General features: G+C 41.4%; 2 pseudogenes; one reads left to right on the forward strand and one right to left on the reverse strand.

Annotated features, from left to right (window-relative positions):
- Positions 1–9,377: 9,377 nt before the first annotated feature.
- LOC102406708 lies at positions 9,378–10,460 on the reverse strand (annotated as a pseudogene).
- Positions 10,461–18,222: 7,762 nt separating this feature from the next.
- LOC102403125 lies at positions 18,223–19,201 on the forward strand (annotated as a pseudogene).
- Positions 19,202–20,056: the final 855 nt, after the last annotated feature.

Genomic DNA, 20,056 nt, shown 5'->3' on the forward strand with positions numbered 1-20,056 from the left:
AAAGTGAAGTCGCTAAGTCGTGTCCAACCCTCAGCGACCCCATGGACTGCAGCCTTCCAGGCTCCTCCATCCATGGGATTTTCCAGGCAAGAGTACTGGAGTGGGGTGCCATGTGGAAGCTTTAAGAAATGGCAATTAGCAAACATGCAAAAATTAACTGCTATAAACCACAGTATTTAATATTATTTTGAGAATTCAAACAAATGCATAAAATGAAAACAAGAAAGGGAGATAAACATTTTAAAGTGACAACAAATGTATCATCATTTGTTGATCAGATGTTGGAGGTAAAGATCTTTCAAATCTCTGAAGATGCAGCTTTGTGAGGGTCCTTCATCACTCATTTCAACAAATCCCTTAAGGCAGTTGTTTTCAAATTTTAGTCACCCATAGGATCCACTTGGGCGGCTTGTTAAACACAAGTAGCTAGGGCTGACTCTGGAGTTTCTGACTTAGCATCAATAGATCTAGAATGAAAGCCAAAAATGTGCATGTCTAACAAGCTCCCAGGTGATGTTGATGCTGCTGGTCTGGAGACAAAACTATGAGAAACACTATTCTTCTTTGTGTCCCTAGGACTCTGTCTAATAAGTTTTCCCTCCATTGCTTACATCTCCCTCCTCTATACCACCCCCAACCTTTACTTTGGTACCCTGCCTCTTTCAGAGGACATCATGGAAACCCCTAGTTGTCTTGATTGTTTTCCTATAGCACACATTTTCTTCCAGAAAGTACAGAGAGATTATCCAAGAAGGGAATTCACACCATATGTCTGGGAAGCCCAAGATGCTTTGCCTTGGGGACACAGAAAGCTTATTTCAAAAGTTTCGAGAACTTTGGTAGCTGAATTCTCAGGCTGTCTCATTAAATAAATTGGCCTGTTGTCACTCTACTCTTTAAACAATTAAGCTCCCTTGGGGTAGAAGGAGAATAATAGAAAAGAAACTTTCTGCCACTGCTGTTTCCCTGAAGATCGTAGTAAAGAGAGGCAAATTTCTTTGTTCCAATTATTCTTAATTTATCTGGCTATGCTCAAACATTACAGTCCAGATTATTCCCCTGGAGATTAAAAAGCTTTCTTCATGAAGAAGTCTCCCAGGGCTCCTTAAGATTCTGCCCTAATTCTTGCTTCCCCTTTATAGGATTTGATTTCAAAGTTAGAAGTTTCTCCCTCAGGGATGTGTTAATGCTGCAAGTTGCCCAGTGGACTTGAATCTGTGAATCCCCTTGTAACAGAAACAAAATGCTTTAGAAAGGTTCCTATTTCAAGAAAGAGAATGCAGCCATTAGTGATATTGCTACTGAGACATCAAGCATTTTGACAAAAGGAAATATCCCTTAAAACTTATTTACTCAGCCATTAAAAAGAATACATTTGAATCAGTTCTAATGAGGTGGATGAAACTGGAGCCGATTATACAGAGTGAAGTAAGCCAGAAAGAAAAACACCAATTCAGTATACTAACGCATATATATAGAATTTAGAAAGATGGTAACGATAACCCTGTATGCGAGACAGCAAAAGAGACACATATGTATAGAACAGTCTTTTGGACTCTGTGGGAGAGGGAGAGGGTGGGATGATTTGGGAGAATGGCATTGAAACATGTATAATATCATATAAGAAACGAATCGCCAGTCTAGGTTTGATGTAGGATACAGGATGCTTGGGGCTGGTGCAATGGGATGACCCAGAGGGATGGTATGGGGAGGGAGGTGGGAGGGGGGTTCAGGATTGGGAACACGCGTACACCCATGGAGGATTCATGTTGATGTATGGCAAAACCAATACAGTATTGTAAAGTGATTGGCCTCCAGTTAAAATAAATAAATTTAAATTTTTTAAAAAAGAAAAAAAAAACTTATTTGGCATGTGAGGTCACTGCAGACCTTAGGAAAGGCAGTTGTGATGGAGGTAGAAATACTCCTGATGAGTTGGTTGAGAAGAAAGTAAATATTGTGAAAATGGAAGTAACAAATACTGACCAAATTCTTTAAAAGTTTGGAGCGATACCCAAAGGGGAGTATGGGTCTGTGAGTGTTTTATTTCCCTTGAAAGAAATGGGAATGTGGATGATTGGATATTATAACGGGTCAAATGAGATCATATATCCAGATGAAGCTCTACAACTGAAAACTGAAGCATCATGGGTAGGATTCATTCAAGCATGGGCTTCTATTTCTATTAATAACTCCTGAATCTCTCAGCAGGAACTTCTTCTGTCTGTATGATTAATTAACTTATACTGTCACTTATGCAGATTAATGATATCCAAACCAATACCACTTACCTCTCAGATAATAGTGGGGTGTTCTGAAGGCCGTCAACTCAACCTTTACAAGATAACCTGACGTTTTATCCTCCCCAAAATGTTGCTTTTTCTACGATCCCATCTCTTTGAAAGCATACACCATCAATTCTGGTACCCACAGAATTTTATTTTATTCCAGTGTTCTCAACCAGACTGATTTTGCCCTCTCTGGAACAACTGGCAAAATCAGTCTGGTTGAGAACACTGGAATAGCCAGTTTCTGCTTATCACAACTCAGTGCTGGTATCTCACGAGTAGAGACCAGGGATCCTGATAAACATCAGACAATATACAAGATAGACTCTATGACAAATATTAATGAGATCAGATCAGATCAGGCACTTAGTCGTGTCCAACTCTTTGCGACCCCACGAATCGCAGCATGCCAAGCCTCCCGGTCCATCACCAACTCCCGGAGTTCACTCAGACTCATGTCCATCGAGCCAGTGATGCCATCCAGCCATCTCATCCTCTGTCGTCCCCTTTTCCTCCTGCCTCCAATCCCTCCCAGCATCAGAGTCTTCTCCAATGAGTCAGCTCTTTGCATGAGGTGGCCAAAGTACTGGAGTTTCAGATTTAGCATCATTCCTTCCAAAGAAATCCCAGAGCTGATCTCCTTCAGAATGGACTGGTTGGATCTCCTTGCAGTCCAAGGGACTCTCAAGAGTCTTCTCCAACACCACAGTTCAAAAGCATCAATTCTTCGGCGCTCAGCCTTCTTCACAGTCCAACTCTCACATCTATACATGATACACAGGAAAAACCATAGCCTTGACTAGACGGATCTTTGTTGGCAAAGTAATGTCTCTGCTTTTGAATATGCTGTCAAGGTTGGTCATAACTTTCCTTCCAAGGAGTAAGTGTCTTTTAATTTCATGGCTGCAGTCACCATCTGCAGTGATTTTGGAGCCCAGAAAAATAAAGTCTGACACTGTTTCCACTGTTTCCCCATCTATTTTCCATGAAGTGATGGGACCGGATGCCATGATCTTCGTTTTCTGAATGTTGAGCTTTAAGCCAACTTTTTCACTCTCCACTTTCACTTTCATCAAGAGGCTTTTTAGTTCCTCTTCACTTTCTGCCCTAAGGGTGGTGTCATCTGCATCTCTGAGGTTATTGATATTTCTCCCGGCAATCTTGATTCCAACTTGTGTTTCTTCCAGTCCAGCATTTCTCATGATGTACTCTGCATATAAGTTAAATAAACAGGGTGACAATATACAGCCTTGATGTACTCCTTTTCCTATTTGGAACCAGTCTGTTGTTCCATGTCCAGTTCTAACTGTTGCTTCCTGACCTGCATACAAATTTCTCAAGAGGCAGATCAGGTGGTCTGGTATTCCCATCTCTTGAAGAATTTTCCACGGTTTATTGTGATCCACACAGTCAAAAGCTTTGGCATAGTCAATAAAGCTGAAATAGATGTGTTTCTGGAACTCTCTTGCTTTTTCCATGATCCAGCGGATGTTGGCAATTTGATCTCAGGTTCCTCTGCCTTTTCTAAAACCAGCTTGAACATCAGGAAGTTCACGGTTCACGTATTGCTGAAGCCTGGCTTGGAGAATTTTGAGCATTACTTTACTAGCGTGTGAGATGAGTGCAATTGTGTGATAGTTTGAGCATTCTTTGGCATTGCCTTTCTTTGGGATTGGAATGAAAACTGACCTTTTCCAGTCCTGTGGCCACTGCTGAGTTTTCCAGATTTGCTGGCATATTGAGTGCAGCACTTTCACAGCATCATCTTTCAGGATTTGGAATAGCTCAACTGGAATTCCATCACCTCCACTAGCTTTGTTCGTAGTGATGCTTTCTAAGGCCCACTTGACTTCACATTCCAGGATGTCTGGCTCTAGGTCAGTGATCACACCATCGTGATTATCTGGTTCGTGAAGATCTTTTTTGTACAGTTCTTCTGTGTATTCTTGCCATCTCTTCTTAATATCTTCTGCTTCTGTTAGGTCCATACCATTTCTGTCCTTTATCGAGCCCATCTTTGCATGAAATGTTCCCTTAGTATCTCTGATTTTCTTGAAGAGATCTTTAATCTTTCCCATTCTGTTGTTTTCCTCTATTTCCCTGCATTGATCGCTGAAGAAGGCTTTCTTATCTCTTCTTGCTATTCTTTGGAACTCTGCATTCAGATTTTGTATCTTTCCTTTTCTCCTTTGCTTTTCACTTCTCTTCTTTTCACAGCTATTTGCAAGGCCTCCCCAGACAGTCATCTTGCTTTTTTGCATTTCTTTTCCATGAGGATGGTCTTGATCCCTGTCTCCTGTACAATGTCACGAACCTCATTCCATAGTTCATCAGGCACTCTATCTATCAGATCTAGGCCCTTAAATATATTTCTCACTTCCACTGTATAATCATAAGGGGTTTGATTTAGGTCATACCTGAATGGTCTAGTGGTTTTCCCTACTTTCTTCAACTTAAGTCTGAATTTGGCAATAAGGAGTTCACGGTCTGAACCACAGTCAGCTCCTGGTCTTGTTTTTGCTGACTGTATAGAGCTTCTCCATCTTTGGCTGCAAAGAATATAATCAATCTGATTTTGATGTTGACCATCTGGTGATGTCCATGTATAGAGTCTTCTCTTGTGTTGTTGGAAGAGAGTGTTTGTTATGACCAGTGCATTTTCTTGGCAAAACTCTATTAGTCTTTGCCATGCTTCATTCCGTATTCCAAGGCCAAATTTGCCTGTTACTCCAGGTGTTTCTTCACTTCCTAATTCTGCATTCCAGTCCCCTATAATGAAAAGGACATCTTTTTTTGGGTGTTAGTTCTAAAAGGTCTTGTAAGTCTTCATAGAACTGTTTAACTTCAGCTTCTTCATTGTTACTGGTTGGGGCATAGACTTGGATTACTGTGATATTGAATGGTTTGCCTTGGAAACAAACAGAGATCTTTCTGTCGTTTTTGAGATTGCATCCAAGTACTGCATTTCAGACTCTTTTGTTGACCATGATGGCTACTCCATTTCTTCTGAGGGATTCCTGCCCACAGTAGTAGATATAATGGTCATCTGAGTTAAATTCACCCATTCCAGTCCATTTCAGTTCGCTGATTCCTAGAATGTTGACATTCACTCTTGCCATCTCTTGTTTGACCAGTTCCAATTTGCCTTGATTCATGGACCTGACATTCCAGGTTCCTATGCAATATTGCTCTTTACAGCATTGGACCTTGCTTCTATCACCAGTCACATCCACAGCTGGGTATTCTTTTTGCTTTGGCTCCATCCCTTCATTCTTTCTGGAGTTATTTCTCCACTGATCTCCAGCAGCATATTGGGCACCTACTGACCTGGGGAGTTTCTCTTTCAGTATCCTATCATTTTGCCTTTTCATACTGTTCATGGGGTTCTCAAGGCAAGAATACTGAAGTGCTTTGCCATTCCCTTCTCCAGTGGACCACATTCTGTCAGATCTCTCCACCATGACCCGCCCATCTTGGGTTGCCCCACGGGCATGGCTTAGTTTCATTGAGTTAGACAAGGCTGTGGTCCTAGTGTGATTAGATTGACTAGTTTTCTGTGAGTATGGTTTCAGTGTGTTTGCCCTCTGATGCCCTCTTGCAACACCTACCAACTTACTTGGGTTTCTCTTACCTTGGGCATGGGGTATCTCTTCACGGCTGCTCCAGCAAAGCGCAGCCATTGCTCCTTACCTTGGACGAGGGCTATCTCCTCACCACCACCCTTCCTGACCTTCAACGTGGGATAGCTCCTCTAGGCCCTCCTGCATCCGTGCAGCCATGGCTCCTTGGACTTGGGGTTGGTTCTCCTGGCAAATGTCACTATTATTGAGGTTGAGAACCCTCGTCTATTGTTGTTGAGGAAAAATATTAAAATTTTTATCTTGGAACTTCCCTAATTTTCCAGTGGTTAAGACCACACTTTCACTGCAGATGGCATAGGTCTGACCTCTAGTTGGGGAACTAAGATCTTGCAAACTGTGTGGTGTGGTCAAAAAATAAATAAAAATAAAATTTTTATCCAAAAAATCCTAACTAAGCTCTATTATTTTATAATGATGTTGAAAATATTATCAGCTTCAATCTTTCTCCATTATTTTGTGCTACTTAATGCTTTTATTGTGATTACATTTACATAACATACATGTAAAAGAATGAAAGTAGAACATTCTTTAACACCATATACAAAAATAAACTCAAAATAGATTAAAGACCTAAATGTAAGATTGAATACTATAAAACTCTTAGAGGGAAACATAGAAGTGAAGTGAAGTGAAAGTCACTTAGTCATGTCTGACTCTTTGACCCCATGGACTGTACAATCCATGAAATTCTCCAGGCCAGACTACTGGAGTGGGTAGCCTTTCCCATCAAACCCAGGTCTCCCACACTGTAGGCAGATTCTGTACCAGCTGAGCCACAAGGGAAGCCCAAGAATACTGGAGTGGTTAGCCTATCCCTTCTCCAGTGGATCTTTCAGACCCAAGAATTGAACCAGGGTCTCCTGGATTGCACGCAGATTCTTTACCAACTGAGCTATCAGGGAAGCCCAGAGGGAAACAAAGGCAGAATACTGTTTGAAATACATCACAGCAATATTTTTTTGGATCCATCTCTCCATGATAATCATTTTTATGTGTACAGTTCTATACACTTGGCACTAAGTATATTCATATTGTTAGACAATAATTGCCATCATCCATCTCCAAATCTTTTTCACCTTTCCCAAATTTAAACTCTAGACCCGGTAAACACTAATCGTATTTCCTCCCTTCCTCTATCCCCTGGAAACCACCATTCTATTTTGTCTCTATGAATTTGACTACTGTTCGTACTTCTTATATGTGGACTCATAGAATATATATCCATTTGAAATATCTCACTTTTGAGATATTTCTGAATCTCCTATATCCTCTTTCGTTCTCAAATTTGCTCCATTCTCACCCTCTCTGTCTCAATGGATGTGTGCTGTTGTGCTGAGTGGCTCAGTAGTGTCTGACTCTTTGCAGACTGGTCTATAATCATCCCAGCTCCCCTGTTGATGGGATTTGCCAGGCAAGAATACTGGAGTGGGTTGCCACTTTCTTCTCCAAGGGATCTTCCTGACACAGGGATCAAACCCTTGTCTCCTGCATTGCAGGTGGATTCTTTTTCACTGCACCACCTGGGAAACCCATCTTAATGAATTCAATTCTATTTTTTCAGTTGTTCAGACCCCAATCCTGGAGTCATTCTTGTCTTTTCTCTTTCTCTCACACATGTATCCTTCCTGGAAGCAGATCCTTTTAGTTCTGCCTTCAAAATACAACTCAACTGACTGCTTCCCAATACTTACACTGCTATCCTCCCCTTGGTCCGAGGTACCTATATCTCACCAGGCTTGCCTGCAGGTAAGTCCAAACAGGCTACCTTACACCCTACAACCCATGCTCAACCCAGCAGCCAGAATGATTTTTAAAATCTTACCAGATCATGTTACATGTCTGCTCAAATCCCTGCAACGACTCCCCATCTCACTCAGAGTAAATGAAAGTGTGAGTCATTCAGCAGCAGAGAAAGGCTCAGAGGATCGGCCCTGATACTGTCCTCCTGTTCTACTGTGCTCCCCCTCACTCACTGTGCTCCAGCTAACCCCCACCTCCACCCCCATGCAGTCTCCTACCGCAGGATCTTTGCATTAACCTTAACTTCTGCCTGGGGCACTCTTTCCCCAGATACCACTGGCCTAAGTCATTTGCCATCTTCACCTATATCTCTGCACCAACACTGTACTATTGAGTCTTTTTTTTTCAGTTATTTTTTAAAATTTATTCATTTATTTTAATTGGATGATAATTACTTTGCAATATTGTGATGGTTTTTGCCAAACATCAACATGTGTTAGCTGTAAGTATACATGCATTTCCCACCCATCTTAAACCCCGCTCCCACTTCCCTCCTCATACTATCCCTCTAAGTTGTATCAGACACTGGCTTTGGGTGCCCTGCTTCATGCATCAAACTCACACTGGTCATCTATTTTACATGTGCAGCGCTGTGCTTAGTCACTCAGGTGTGTCCAACTCTACGACCCCATGCATTGTAGCTCAGTAGGATCCTCTGTCCATGGCGGTTCTCCAGGCAAGAATATTGAAGCGGGTTGCCCTGCCCTCCTTCAGGGGATCTTCCCAACCCAGGGACCAAACCCAGGTCTCCCACATTGCAGGAAGATTCTCTACCATATGAGCCACTAGGGAAGCCCCTATTTTACAGTGATAATGTACATGTTGGATGATTTAAGAATTGCACTATTGCTTCTTGACTGTTCCTCTTTTGTCTCTGTATCCCCTCCGTAACTGTTTGAACCTGCCCTTGGAATTCAGGGAAGATCTTGGAGGCTGAATGCAGCTGCTTTCCTGTAATCAAAAAATTTTTGTTGTTGTTGCTTCATCCTAAGTCATGTCTCACTCTTTGCGACCCCATGGACTGTAGCCTGCCAGGCTCCTCTGTCCAAGGGATTCCCCAGGCAAGAATACTGGAGTAGGTTGCCATTTCCTTTTCCAAGGGATCTTCCTGACCTAGGGATTGAACCCATGTCTCCTGCCAATGCAGGCTGATTCTTTACTGTCTGAACCATCAGGGAAGCCACTTCTTTTGAAAAGTGGGGTGAATAAGAGAAAATATCTCAAAGAAGTGTTTTCAAGAAGATATAAAGTCACACATGTGAGGAAACAAGCACAATCCTGATATGAGAAACTCTGTTATGTCTATTGTATGATTTCTATCCCAATTCTTTTGGAGATAACAAGCCCACAACCAAATGAATGTGAAGAACACCAATGTTTGAGAGGCTAATTTGGGGACTACCAGGTCAGCACTTGATAAAGTGCTCTAAATCTGAAGTTAGACATTGTTAGAATGGCTACAAGAAAGCATGTAAAACCATGAAATTTTATGGACAGCCTATAAAGAAAAATGTCAAAAAAAATTACTGACAACAGTAGAGAAACTAATACAAAAACAGAAGTGGGAACTTCTCTGGCAGCCCAGTGGTAAGACTTGCCCTTCCAGTGCAGGGGGTGCTTCTTTATTACCTGGTCGGGGAGCTAAGATCTCACATGCCTTGTGGCCAAAAACCCAAAACATAAAAGCAGAGGCAATGTTTTAACAAATTCAATAAAGACTTTAAAAAATGGTCTGAATTAAAAAAAAAAAAAAAAACCTTAAAAGACAATCCCAAAACAGTGAAGTCACAGGTGCTTTAGGAATAGAAGAAATGAGCATGTCCTTTAAGGGAGAAAAGGAGCCAGGAGAGTTAAATCTACAACATTTGTCTTTGGGGTTCACAATGTCCACTTAGTTCTGAGGTCAGTGACTCATCACAGACAAGGGGTGCCTAGACTCAGGAGCCTTGCCAGGGCTGCCTTCACATCCTTGTTCCTCAGGCTATAGATGAAGGGGTTCTGCATCGGGGTGATCACAGTGTACCTCACTGAGGCAATGGAGCTTCTCTGGGAAGACTGGGTCACAGCAGAAGTAAGGTAAACCCCCAGGCCTGTCCCATAGCACAAGGAATCCACAGTGCAGTGACAACCACAGGGGGAAAATGCTTTGTACTTGCCTTCAGTGGAGGCCATCTTTATTAACGAAGAGACAATCTGAGAGTAAGAAAAGAGGATCCCAATCAGAGGAAACATACACAGCAGGGCAGTGGCCACATACAAAGAGATGTTATCGAGAGGGTGTCTGAGCATGCTGCCTTGAGAGTCTGAGTCAGTTCACAGAAGAAATGTGGAATTTCAGTTCCAGTACAGAAAGTCAGCCGCATCATTAGTAGCACATGAAACAGGGAGCTGAATAAAATGATAAACACATGAGAACCAGGAGACCATAGGAGCAGGGGTTCATTATGACCATGTAGTGCAGGGGGTGGCAGATGGTCACAAACCAGTCATAGGCCATCACAGTCAGGAGGAAATTGTCCATTCCAGCAAAAACCATAAAGAAATACACCTGAGTGAAGCAGCCTATGTAGGAGATGTCTTTTCTCTCTATCTGAATATTCACTAGCATACTTGGGACAGTGGTGTAGACAAAAGAGATGTCAACAAAGGACAGGTAAGAGAGGAAAAAGTACATGGGAGTGTGAAGTAATTAATTGGAAGTTAATTACTTTATAATACTGTGGTGGGTTTGCCATACATTGACATGAACCAGCCATGGGTGTACATATGTCCCCCATCCTGAACCCCCCTCCCACCTCCCTTCCCATCCTATCCCTCTGGGTTGTCTCGGTGTACTGGCATAAAAGGGGATTCTTAATGGTATTTATTCCATAGGACTGTTGACAGGAATAAATGAGTTTAAAGAAGAGTTCCTGACACGCTATGGAAACCTAAAGAAATCATGGCTCAATAAACTTTAAAAGTTGGGAGATATAGTCTGCAGAAATGAAGGCAGTAAGGCAAGTACTTAGAATGAGACATCAGATCACTTGGCATGATAGAATACGGGAAGGAGAGGAAAAAAGGAAAGAGATAGAGATGATGACATTGGTTCTGAGGCTTTCTGGGTTGGAGACCAGCCCTTCAACACTTCTGGTTACCTTCTTGCCCTGCATTCTGTTTAAATATGCATAGATTTTCTGATAATCTTCCCTTTTCTACGGTTTAACTGTGTTTATAAAACTTGTATTGAAGAGAACGTTCACATGTATTTCTATAGAAAATGCATCCTCTTCCTATTGATATAGCATCCTCATTGGTAGTTATTTTTTTTTTAATTTTATTTTATTTTTAAACTTTACATAATTGTATTAGTTTTGCCAAATATCAAAATGAATCCGCCACAGGTATACATGTGTTCCCCATCCTGAACCCTCCTCCCTCCTCCCTCCCCATACCATCACTCTGGGTCGTCCCAGTACACCAGCCCCAAGCATCCAGTATCGTGCATCGAACCTGGACTGGCAACTCGTTTCATACATGATATTTTACATGTTTCAATGCCATTCTCCCAAATCTTCCCACCCTCTCCCTCTACCACAGAGTCCATAAGACTGTTCTATACATCAGTGTCTCTTTTGCTCTCTCGTACACAGGGTTATTGTTACAATCTTTCTAAATTCCATATATATGGGTTAGTATACTGTATTGGTGTTTTTCTTTCTGGCTTACTTCACTCTGTATAATAGGCTCCAGTTTCATCCACCTCATTAGAACGGATTCAAATGTATTCTTTTTAATGGCTGAGTAATACCCCATTGTGTATATGTACCACTGCTTTCTTATCCATTCGTCTGCTGATGGACATCTAGGTTGCTTCCATGTCCTGGCTATTATAAACAGTGCTGCGGTGAACATTGGGGTACACGTGTCTCTTTCCCTTCTGGTTTCCTCAGTGTGTATGCCCAGCAGTGGGATTGCTGGATTATAAGGCAGGTCTATTTCCAGTTTTTTAAGGAATCTCCACACTGTTCTCCATAGTAGCTGTACTAGTTTGCATTCCCACCAACAGTGTAAGAGGGTTCCCTTTTCTCCACACCCTCTCCAGCATTTATTACTCATAGACTTTGGATCGCAGCCATTCTGACTGGTGTGAAATGGTACCTCATAGTGGTTTTGATTTGCATTTCTCTGATAATGAGTGGTGTTGAGCATCTTTTCATGTGTTTGTTAGCCATCTGTATGTCTTCTTTGGAGAAATGTCTATTTAGTTCTTTGGCCCATTTTTTGATTAGGTCATTTATTTTTCTGGAGTTGAGCTGTAGGAGTTGCTTGTATATTCTTGAGATTAGTTGTTTGTCAGTTGCTTCATTTGCTATTATCTTCTCCCATTCTGAAGGCTGTCTTTTCACCTTGCTAATAGTTTCCTTTGATGTGCAGAAGCTTTTAAGGTTAATTAGGTCCCATTTGTTTATTTTTGCTTTTATTTCCAGTATTCTGGGAGGTGGGTCATAGAGGATCCTGCTGTGATGTATGTCAGAGAGTGTTTTGCCTATGTTCTCCTCTAGGAGTTTTATAGTTTCTGGTCTTATGTTTAGATCTTTAATCCATTTTGAGTTTATTTTTGTGTATGGTGTTAGAAAGTGTTCTAGTTTCATTCTTTCACAAGTGGTTGACCAGAGTTCCCAGCACCACTTGTTAAAGAGATTGTCTTTAATCCATTGTATATTCTTGCCTCCTTTGTCAAAGATAAGGTGTCCATATGTGCGTGGATTTATCTCTGGGCTTTCTATTTTGTTCCATTGATCTATATTTCTGTCTTTGTGCCAGTACCATACTGTCTTGATAACTGTGGCTTTGTAGTAGAGCCTGAAGTCAGGTAGGTTGATTCCTCCTGTTCCATTCTTCTTTCTCAAGATCGCTTTGGCTATTCGAGGTTTCTTGTATTTCCATACAAATTGTGAAATTATTTGTTCTAGCTCTGTGAAGAATACTGTTGGTAGCTTGATAGGGATTGCATTGAATCTACAAATTGCTTTGGGTAGTATACTCATTTTCACTATATTGATTCTTCCAATCCATGAACATGGTATATTTCTCCATCTGTTAGTGTCCTCTTTGATTTCTTTTACCAGTGTTTTATAGTTTTCTATATATAGGTCTTTAGTTTCTTTAGGTAGATATATTCCTAAGTATTTTATTCTTTCCATTGCAATGGTGAATGGAATTGTTTCCTTAATTTCTCTGTTTTCTCATTATTAGTGTATAGGAATGCAAGGGATTTCTGCGTGTTGATTTTATATCCTGCAACTTTACTATAGTCACTGATTAGTTCTAGTAATTTTCTGGTGGAGTCTTTAGGGTTTTCTATGTAGAGGATCATGTCATCTGCAAATAGTGAGAGCTTTACTTCTTCTTTTCCAATTTGGATTCCTTTTATTTCTTTTTCTGCTCTGATTGCTGTGGCCCAAACTTCCAAACCTATGTTGAATAGTAATGGTGAAAGTGGGCACCCTTGTCTTGTTCCTGACTTTAGAGGAAATGCTTTCAATTTTTCACCATTGAGGATAATGTTTGCTGTGGGTTTGTCATATATAGCTTTTAGTATGTTGAGGTATGTTCCTTCTATTCCTGCTTTCTGGAGAGTTTTTATCATAAATGGATGTTGACATTTGTCAAAGGCTTTCTCTGCATCTATTGAGATGATCATATGGTTTTTATTTTTCAATTTGTTAATGTGGTATATTACATTGATTGATTTGCGGATATTGAAGAATCCTTGCATCCCTGGGATAAAGCCCACTTGGTCATGGTGTATGATCTTTTTAATGTGTTGTTGGATTCTGATTGCTAGAATTTTGTTAAGGATTTTTGCATCTATGTTCATCAGTGATATTGGCCTGTAGTTTTCTTTTTTTGTGGGATCTTTGTCAGGTTTTGGTATTAGGGTGATGGTGGCCTCGTAGAATGAGTTTGGAAGTTTACCATCCTCTGCAATTTTCTGGAAGAGTTTGAGCAGGATAGGTGTTAGCTCTTCTCTACATTTTTGGTAGAATTCAGCTGTGAAGCCGTCTGGGCCTGGGCTTTTGTTTGCTGGAAGATTTTTGATTACAGTTTCAATTTCCGTGCTTGTGATGGGTCTGTTAAGATTTTCTATTTCTTCCTGGTTCAGTTTTGGAAAGTTTTACTTTTCTAAGAATTTGTCCATTTCTTCCACATTGTCCATTTTATTGGCATATAATTGTTGATAGTACTCTCTTATGATCCTTTGTATTTCTGTGTTGTCTGTTGTGATCTCTCCATTTTCATTTCTAATTTTATTGATTTGATTTTTCTCCCTTTGTTTCTTGATGAGTCTGGCTAATGGTTTTTCAATTTTATTTATCCTTTCAAAAAACCAGCTTTTGGTTTTGTTGATTTTGGCTATGATCTCTTTTGTTTCTTTTGCATTTATTTCTGCTCTAATTTTTAAGATTTCTTTCCTTCTACTAACCCTGGGGTTCTTCATTTCTTCCTTTTCTAGTTGCTTTAGGTGTAGAGTTAGGTTATTTATTTGACTTTTTTCTTGTTTCTTGAGGTGTGCCTGTATTGCTATGAACTTTCCCCTTAGGACTGCTTTTACCATGTCCCACAGGTTTTGGGTTGTTGTGTTTTCATTTTCATTCGTTTCTATGCAAATTTTGACTTCTTTTTTGATTTCTTCTGTGATTTGTTGGTTATTCAGCAGCGGTAGTTATTTTAAAATATTCCTCCAGGGAGACAAGGTTGACACTGCAGTTAAGACAACTGTTTTACGAGGCAGACAGACATAGATTTGAGTTTTTGGAATTTTACTGTAGCTCATATGGTAAACAATCTGCTTGCAATGCAGGAGAGCCAGGTTTGATCCCTGGGTCGGGAAGATGCCCTGGAGAAGGAAAAGGCAACTCACTCCAGTATTCTTGCCTGGAGAATCCCATGGACAGAGGAGCCTGGTAGGCTAAGTCCATGGGCTCTCAAGGAGTCGGACAGAACGGAGCGACTGAGCACATCTATCTCTTTTTAGCTGTGTGACTGAAGAACTATATGATCCATCTGAGTTCTTAGTTAAGAGGGTTATAATGATGCAATGCCATAATGAATGTAAAAAGACTGGCACGTAGTAGGTGTCCAATAAAACATATTACTATTATGATTTACATGCTTCTCTAACAACCCATTCCAGTATTCTTGCCTGGAAAATCCCATGGACAGAGGAGCCTGGTAGGCTAAGTCCATGGGCTCTCAAGGAGTCGGACAGAACGGAGCGACTGAGCACATCTATCTCTTTTTAGCTGTGTGACTGAAGAACTATATGATCCATCTGAGTTCTTAGTTAAGAGGGTTATAATGATGCAATGCCATAATGAATGTAAAAAGACTGGCACGTAGTAGGTGTCCAATAAAACATATTACTATTATGATTTACATGCTTCTCTAACAACCCATTCCAGTATTCTTGCCTGGAGAATCCCATGGACAGAGGAGCCTGGTAGGCTAAGTCCATGGGCTCTCAAGGAGTCGGACAGAACGGAGCGACTGAGCACATCTATCTCTTTTTAGCTGTGTGACTGAAGAACTATATGATCCATCTGAGTTCTTAGTTAAGAGGGTTATAATGATGCAATGCCATAATGAATGTAAAAAGACTGGCACGTAGTAGGTGTCCAATAAAACATATTACTATTATGATTTACATGCTTCTCTAACAACCCATTCCAGTATTCTTGCCTGGAAAATCCCATGGACAGAGGAGCCTGGTAGGCTACAGTCCATGGGGTCTCAAAGAATTGGACCTGACTGAACGACTTCACTTTCACTTGACTTCACTTTCTAATGACAGAGTTTTTAATTTAGCAGCCCATCTCTCATCTCCAGATTCAGTATTCTTCCCTGATCTCCCTCTTACTTTGAGGAAAACAAAAGGACTAGAGAAAAACACAATTGATCTGATCATTAGAGATCAGAAAGGGTAAATTACCTCCTTTGTTTTTCCACTTGGGGTTTCTGTTAATGAAGATACTACTGACATATTTCAAACCCAACTAACATTTCAAACCCAACTAACGTTGTTAATGGACAAGCTCTTGGCACGACTACTCACAGTGGCCCAGAAACTTTGAACCTCCCCCAGGTTTCTCCACCCTCGTGAACAGAAATAAACTGAGATCTTTGTCAACAGGAAGAGATTCAAAGACTTAGAGAATGAACTTGTGGTTGCTAGGGTGGAAGGCTGAGGGGGAAGAATAGTTAGGGAGTTTGGGATGGACATGTACACACTGCTATGTTTAAAATGGACAACCAGCAAGGACTTACTGTAAAGCACATGGAACTCTGCTCAATGTTATGTGGCAACCTGGAGGGGAGGGAGTTTGGGGGAGAATGGATACATGTATATGTATGGCTGAGGCCCTTTCCAAAGAAAGGCAATGCCAAAGAATGTTCAAACTACCACAGAATTGTACTCATCTCACATGCTAGCAAAGTAATGCTCAAAATTCTCCAAGCCAGGCTTCAACATGAACTTCCAGATGTTCAAGCTGGATTTAGAAAAAGCAGAGGAACTAGAGATCAAGTTGTCAACATCCGTTGAATTATAGAAAAAGCAAGAGAATTCTAGAAAATCCACTTCTGCTTCATTGACTATGCTAAAGCCTTTGACTGTGTGGATCACACAAACTGTGGAAAATTCTGAAAGAGATGGGAATACCAGTCCACCTGATCTGCCTCCTGAGAAATCTGTATGCAGGTCAAGAAGCAACAGTTAGAACCGGACATGGAACAACAGACCGGTTCCAAATTGGAAAAGGAGTACGTCGAGGCTGTGTATGGTCACCCTGCTTATTTAACTTACATGCAGAGTATATTATGCAAAATGCCAAGCTGGACAAAGCTGGAATCGAGATTGCAGGGAGAAATATCAAATAGGCAAATGACTCCACACTCATGGCAGAAAGCAAAGAAGAACTAAAGAGTTTCTTGATGAAAGTAAAAGAGGAGAATGAAAAAATTGGCAAAACTCAACATTCACCAGACTAAGATTGTCGCATCCGGTCCCATCAGTTCATGGCAAATAGATGGGGAAACAGTGATAGACTTTATTTGGGGGGGGGGGCTCCCAAATCACTGGAAATGGTGACAGCAGCCATGAAATTAAGACGCTTGCTCCTTGGAAGAAAAGCTATGACCAACCTAGACAGCATAATAAAAAGCAGAGACATTACTTTGCCAACAAATGTCCATCTAGTCAAAGCTATGGTTTTTTCCAGTAGTCATGTATCGATATGAGAGTTGGACTATAAAGAAAGCTGAGCACTGAAGAATTGATGCTTTTGAACTGTGGTGTTGGAGAAGACTCTCGAGAATCCCTTGGACTGCAAGGAGATCAAACCAGTCAATCCTAAAGGAAATCAGTCCTGAATATTCATTGGAAGGACTGATGCTGAAGCTGAAGCTCCAATCCTTTGGCCATCTGATGCAAAGAATTAACTCATTGGAAAAGACCCTGATGCTGGGAAAGATTGAAGGCAGGAGGAGAAGGGGACGACAGAGGATGAGATGATTGGATGGCATCACCGACCCGATGGACATGAGTTTGAGCAAGCTCTGGGAGTTGGTGACGGACAGGGAAGCCTGATGTGCTACAGTCCATGGGGTCACAAACAGTCAGATACAACTAAGCGACTTAACTGAACTAAACTGAGTTCCTTCACTGTTCATCTGAAATTTTACAAGCATTGTGAATTGGCTATGCATGTTAAGTTGCTTCAGTCATGTCTGACTCTTTGCAACCCTCTAGACTGTAGCCCACCAGTATCCTCTGTCCATAGGATTTCCCAGGGAAGGGTACTGGCATAGGATGCCATTTCCGACTTCAGGGGACCTTCCTGACCCAGGGATCAAACCTGCATCTCTTTTGTCTCCTGCATTGGCAGGCGGGTTCTTTATCACTAGCGCCACCTGGGAAGCCCAATAGCTCAATATAAAATTAAAAGTTTTTTAAAAAGAAAAAAATTAGGAAAAAAAAAAAAAGAGATTTTGTCAAGACCCTGTGGTATAAAGATAAATAAGAATTAATCTCAAAAATATACAAGCAGCTCCTGCAGCTCAATTCCAGAAAAATAAGCGACCCAATAAAAAAATGGGCCAAAGAACTAAACAGACATTTCTCCAAAGAAGACATACAAATGGCTAACAAACACATAAAAAAATGCTCAACATTACTTATTATCAGAGAAATGCAAATCAAAACCACAATGAGGTACCATCTCATGCCAGTCCAGAATGGGTGCTATCAAAAAGTCTACAAACGATAAATGCTGGAGAGTGTGTGGAGAAAAAGGAACCCTCTTACAGTGTTGGGGGGAATGCAAACTAGTACAGCCACTATGGAGAACAGTGTAGAGTTTCCTCAAAAAGCCGGAAATGGAACTGCCATACGACCCAGCAATCCGAATGCTGGGCATACACACCAAGGAAACCAGAATTGACCTTTTTCCTGGAGCCGGTGGTGGGGCTTGGCGTCTCGCTTCTCTCCTTCCCCCGTTCACCCGGCCTTCCGAGGGGCACCTGTGCAGGAGTCTGAAAAATCCTTTTCCAGAGTTCTAGGATGGAGACTGAAGCAAAGAGATGGAGAAGTCCAGAATGATGAAATAAGGTCACCACCAAATGAGAGGATGGCTGAGGAGCCAGAAGGCATCCTGATAGCACTGCCCTAGGTCCAGGTTCCACCAGAGAGCCTGGATGAAGACTCTGAAGATGACCTGGAGACCGTGCCCCGAAGGAGTCCTCTCAACCCTGCAGCCTCCAGGCAGAGGTTCCGGGAGTTCCGCTATGAAGATGCAGCTGGGCCCAGGGATGTCCTGAGACATCTCCAGCAGCTTGCTGGACAGTGGCTGCGACCTGATATTCACACGAAGGAGAAGCTTGTGGAAATACTGGTGCAGGAGCAATTCCAGGCCGTCCTCCCTGAGGAGCTCAGAGCTTGGGCACTGAGGTGTCGGCCTGGGGTCAGAATCACTGGCTAAAATCTCACTGCTTCTTTTTCAACCTACATATGGGAAGTGACCAAAGGCTCTCTTTGTTGCAAATCCAACTACAGTCATGAGAAATCTGAACCTTGATTTTCTTTGAGCTTGCCTTTGCTAGCGGTAATAAGAATCAATGAAAACCTTTTTTTTTTTTTTTTTTTTTTTTGCCTGAAGCAGCTCTATTTCCTGGCACTGTGAACTCCAAAATGAGTTTCCGTGCCCTCTTGTAAAGACAATCACTCTGCTGCTTGTTTTTGCTCTATTGAATGCCTCCCTTTTTCCACTTTGTGACATGCTTTAATATATAGTTTTTATGTATCCAAAGAGATGACTGCTTCAACTTCAATATTCTTGATTCTCGCTGTGGTGGCTTGAATGGAAGCTTCTGTAACCCCACCAGTAACTCATTTGGGGTGTCCTTGAAATATTAAAGTTTGATTCTTAATTTAAAAAAAAGGAAACCAGAATTGAGACACGTGTACCCCAATGTTCATTGCAGCACTGTTTACAATAGCCAGGACATGGAAGCAACCTAGATGTCCATCAGCAGAGGAATTGATAAGAAAGCTGTGGTACATATACACAATGCAATATCACTCAGCCATTAAAAAGAATGCATTTGAATCAGTTCTAATGAGGTGGATGAAACTGGAGTCTATTATACAGAGCGAAGTAAGTCAGAAAGAAAAGCACCAATACAATATACTAACGCATATATATGGAATTTAGAAAAATGGTAACGATGACCCTATATCAGTTCACTCAGTTGTGTCCAACTCCTTGGGACCCCATGAACCGCAGCACGCCAGGCCTCCCTGTCCATCACCAACTCCCGGAGTTCACCCAAACTCACGTCCATCGAGTCAGTGATGCCATCCAACCGTCTCATCCTCTGTCGTCCCCTTCTCCTCTTGCCCCCAACCCCTCCCAGCATCAGAGTCTTTCCCAATGAGTCAAATCTTTGCATAAGGTGGCCAAAGTACTGGAGTTTCAGCTTTGGTCATAACTTTTCTCCCAAGGAATAAGCATCTTTTAATTTCATGGCTGCAATCACCATCTGCAGTGATTTTGGAGCCCAGAAAAATAAAGTCTGACACCATTTCCACTGTTTCCCCATCTATTTCCCATGAAGTGATAGGACCAGATGCCATGATCTTCATTTTCTGAATGTTGAGCTTTAAGCCAACTTTTTCACTCTCCTCTTTCACTTTCATCAAGAGGCTCTTTAGTTCCTCTTCACTTCCTGCCCTAAGGGTGGTGTCATCTGCATATCTAAGGTTATTGATATTTCTCCCAGCAA

This window comes from Bubalus bubalis, chromosome 9 (genome assembly GCF_019923935.1).
Source record: "Bubalus bubalis isolate 160015118507 breed Murrah chromosome 9, NDDB_SH_1, whole genome shotgun sequence".
Lineage (NCBI taxonomy): Eukaryota > Metazoa > Chordata > Mammalia > Artiodactyla > Bovidae > Bubalus > Bubalus bubalis.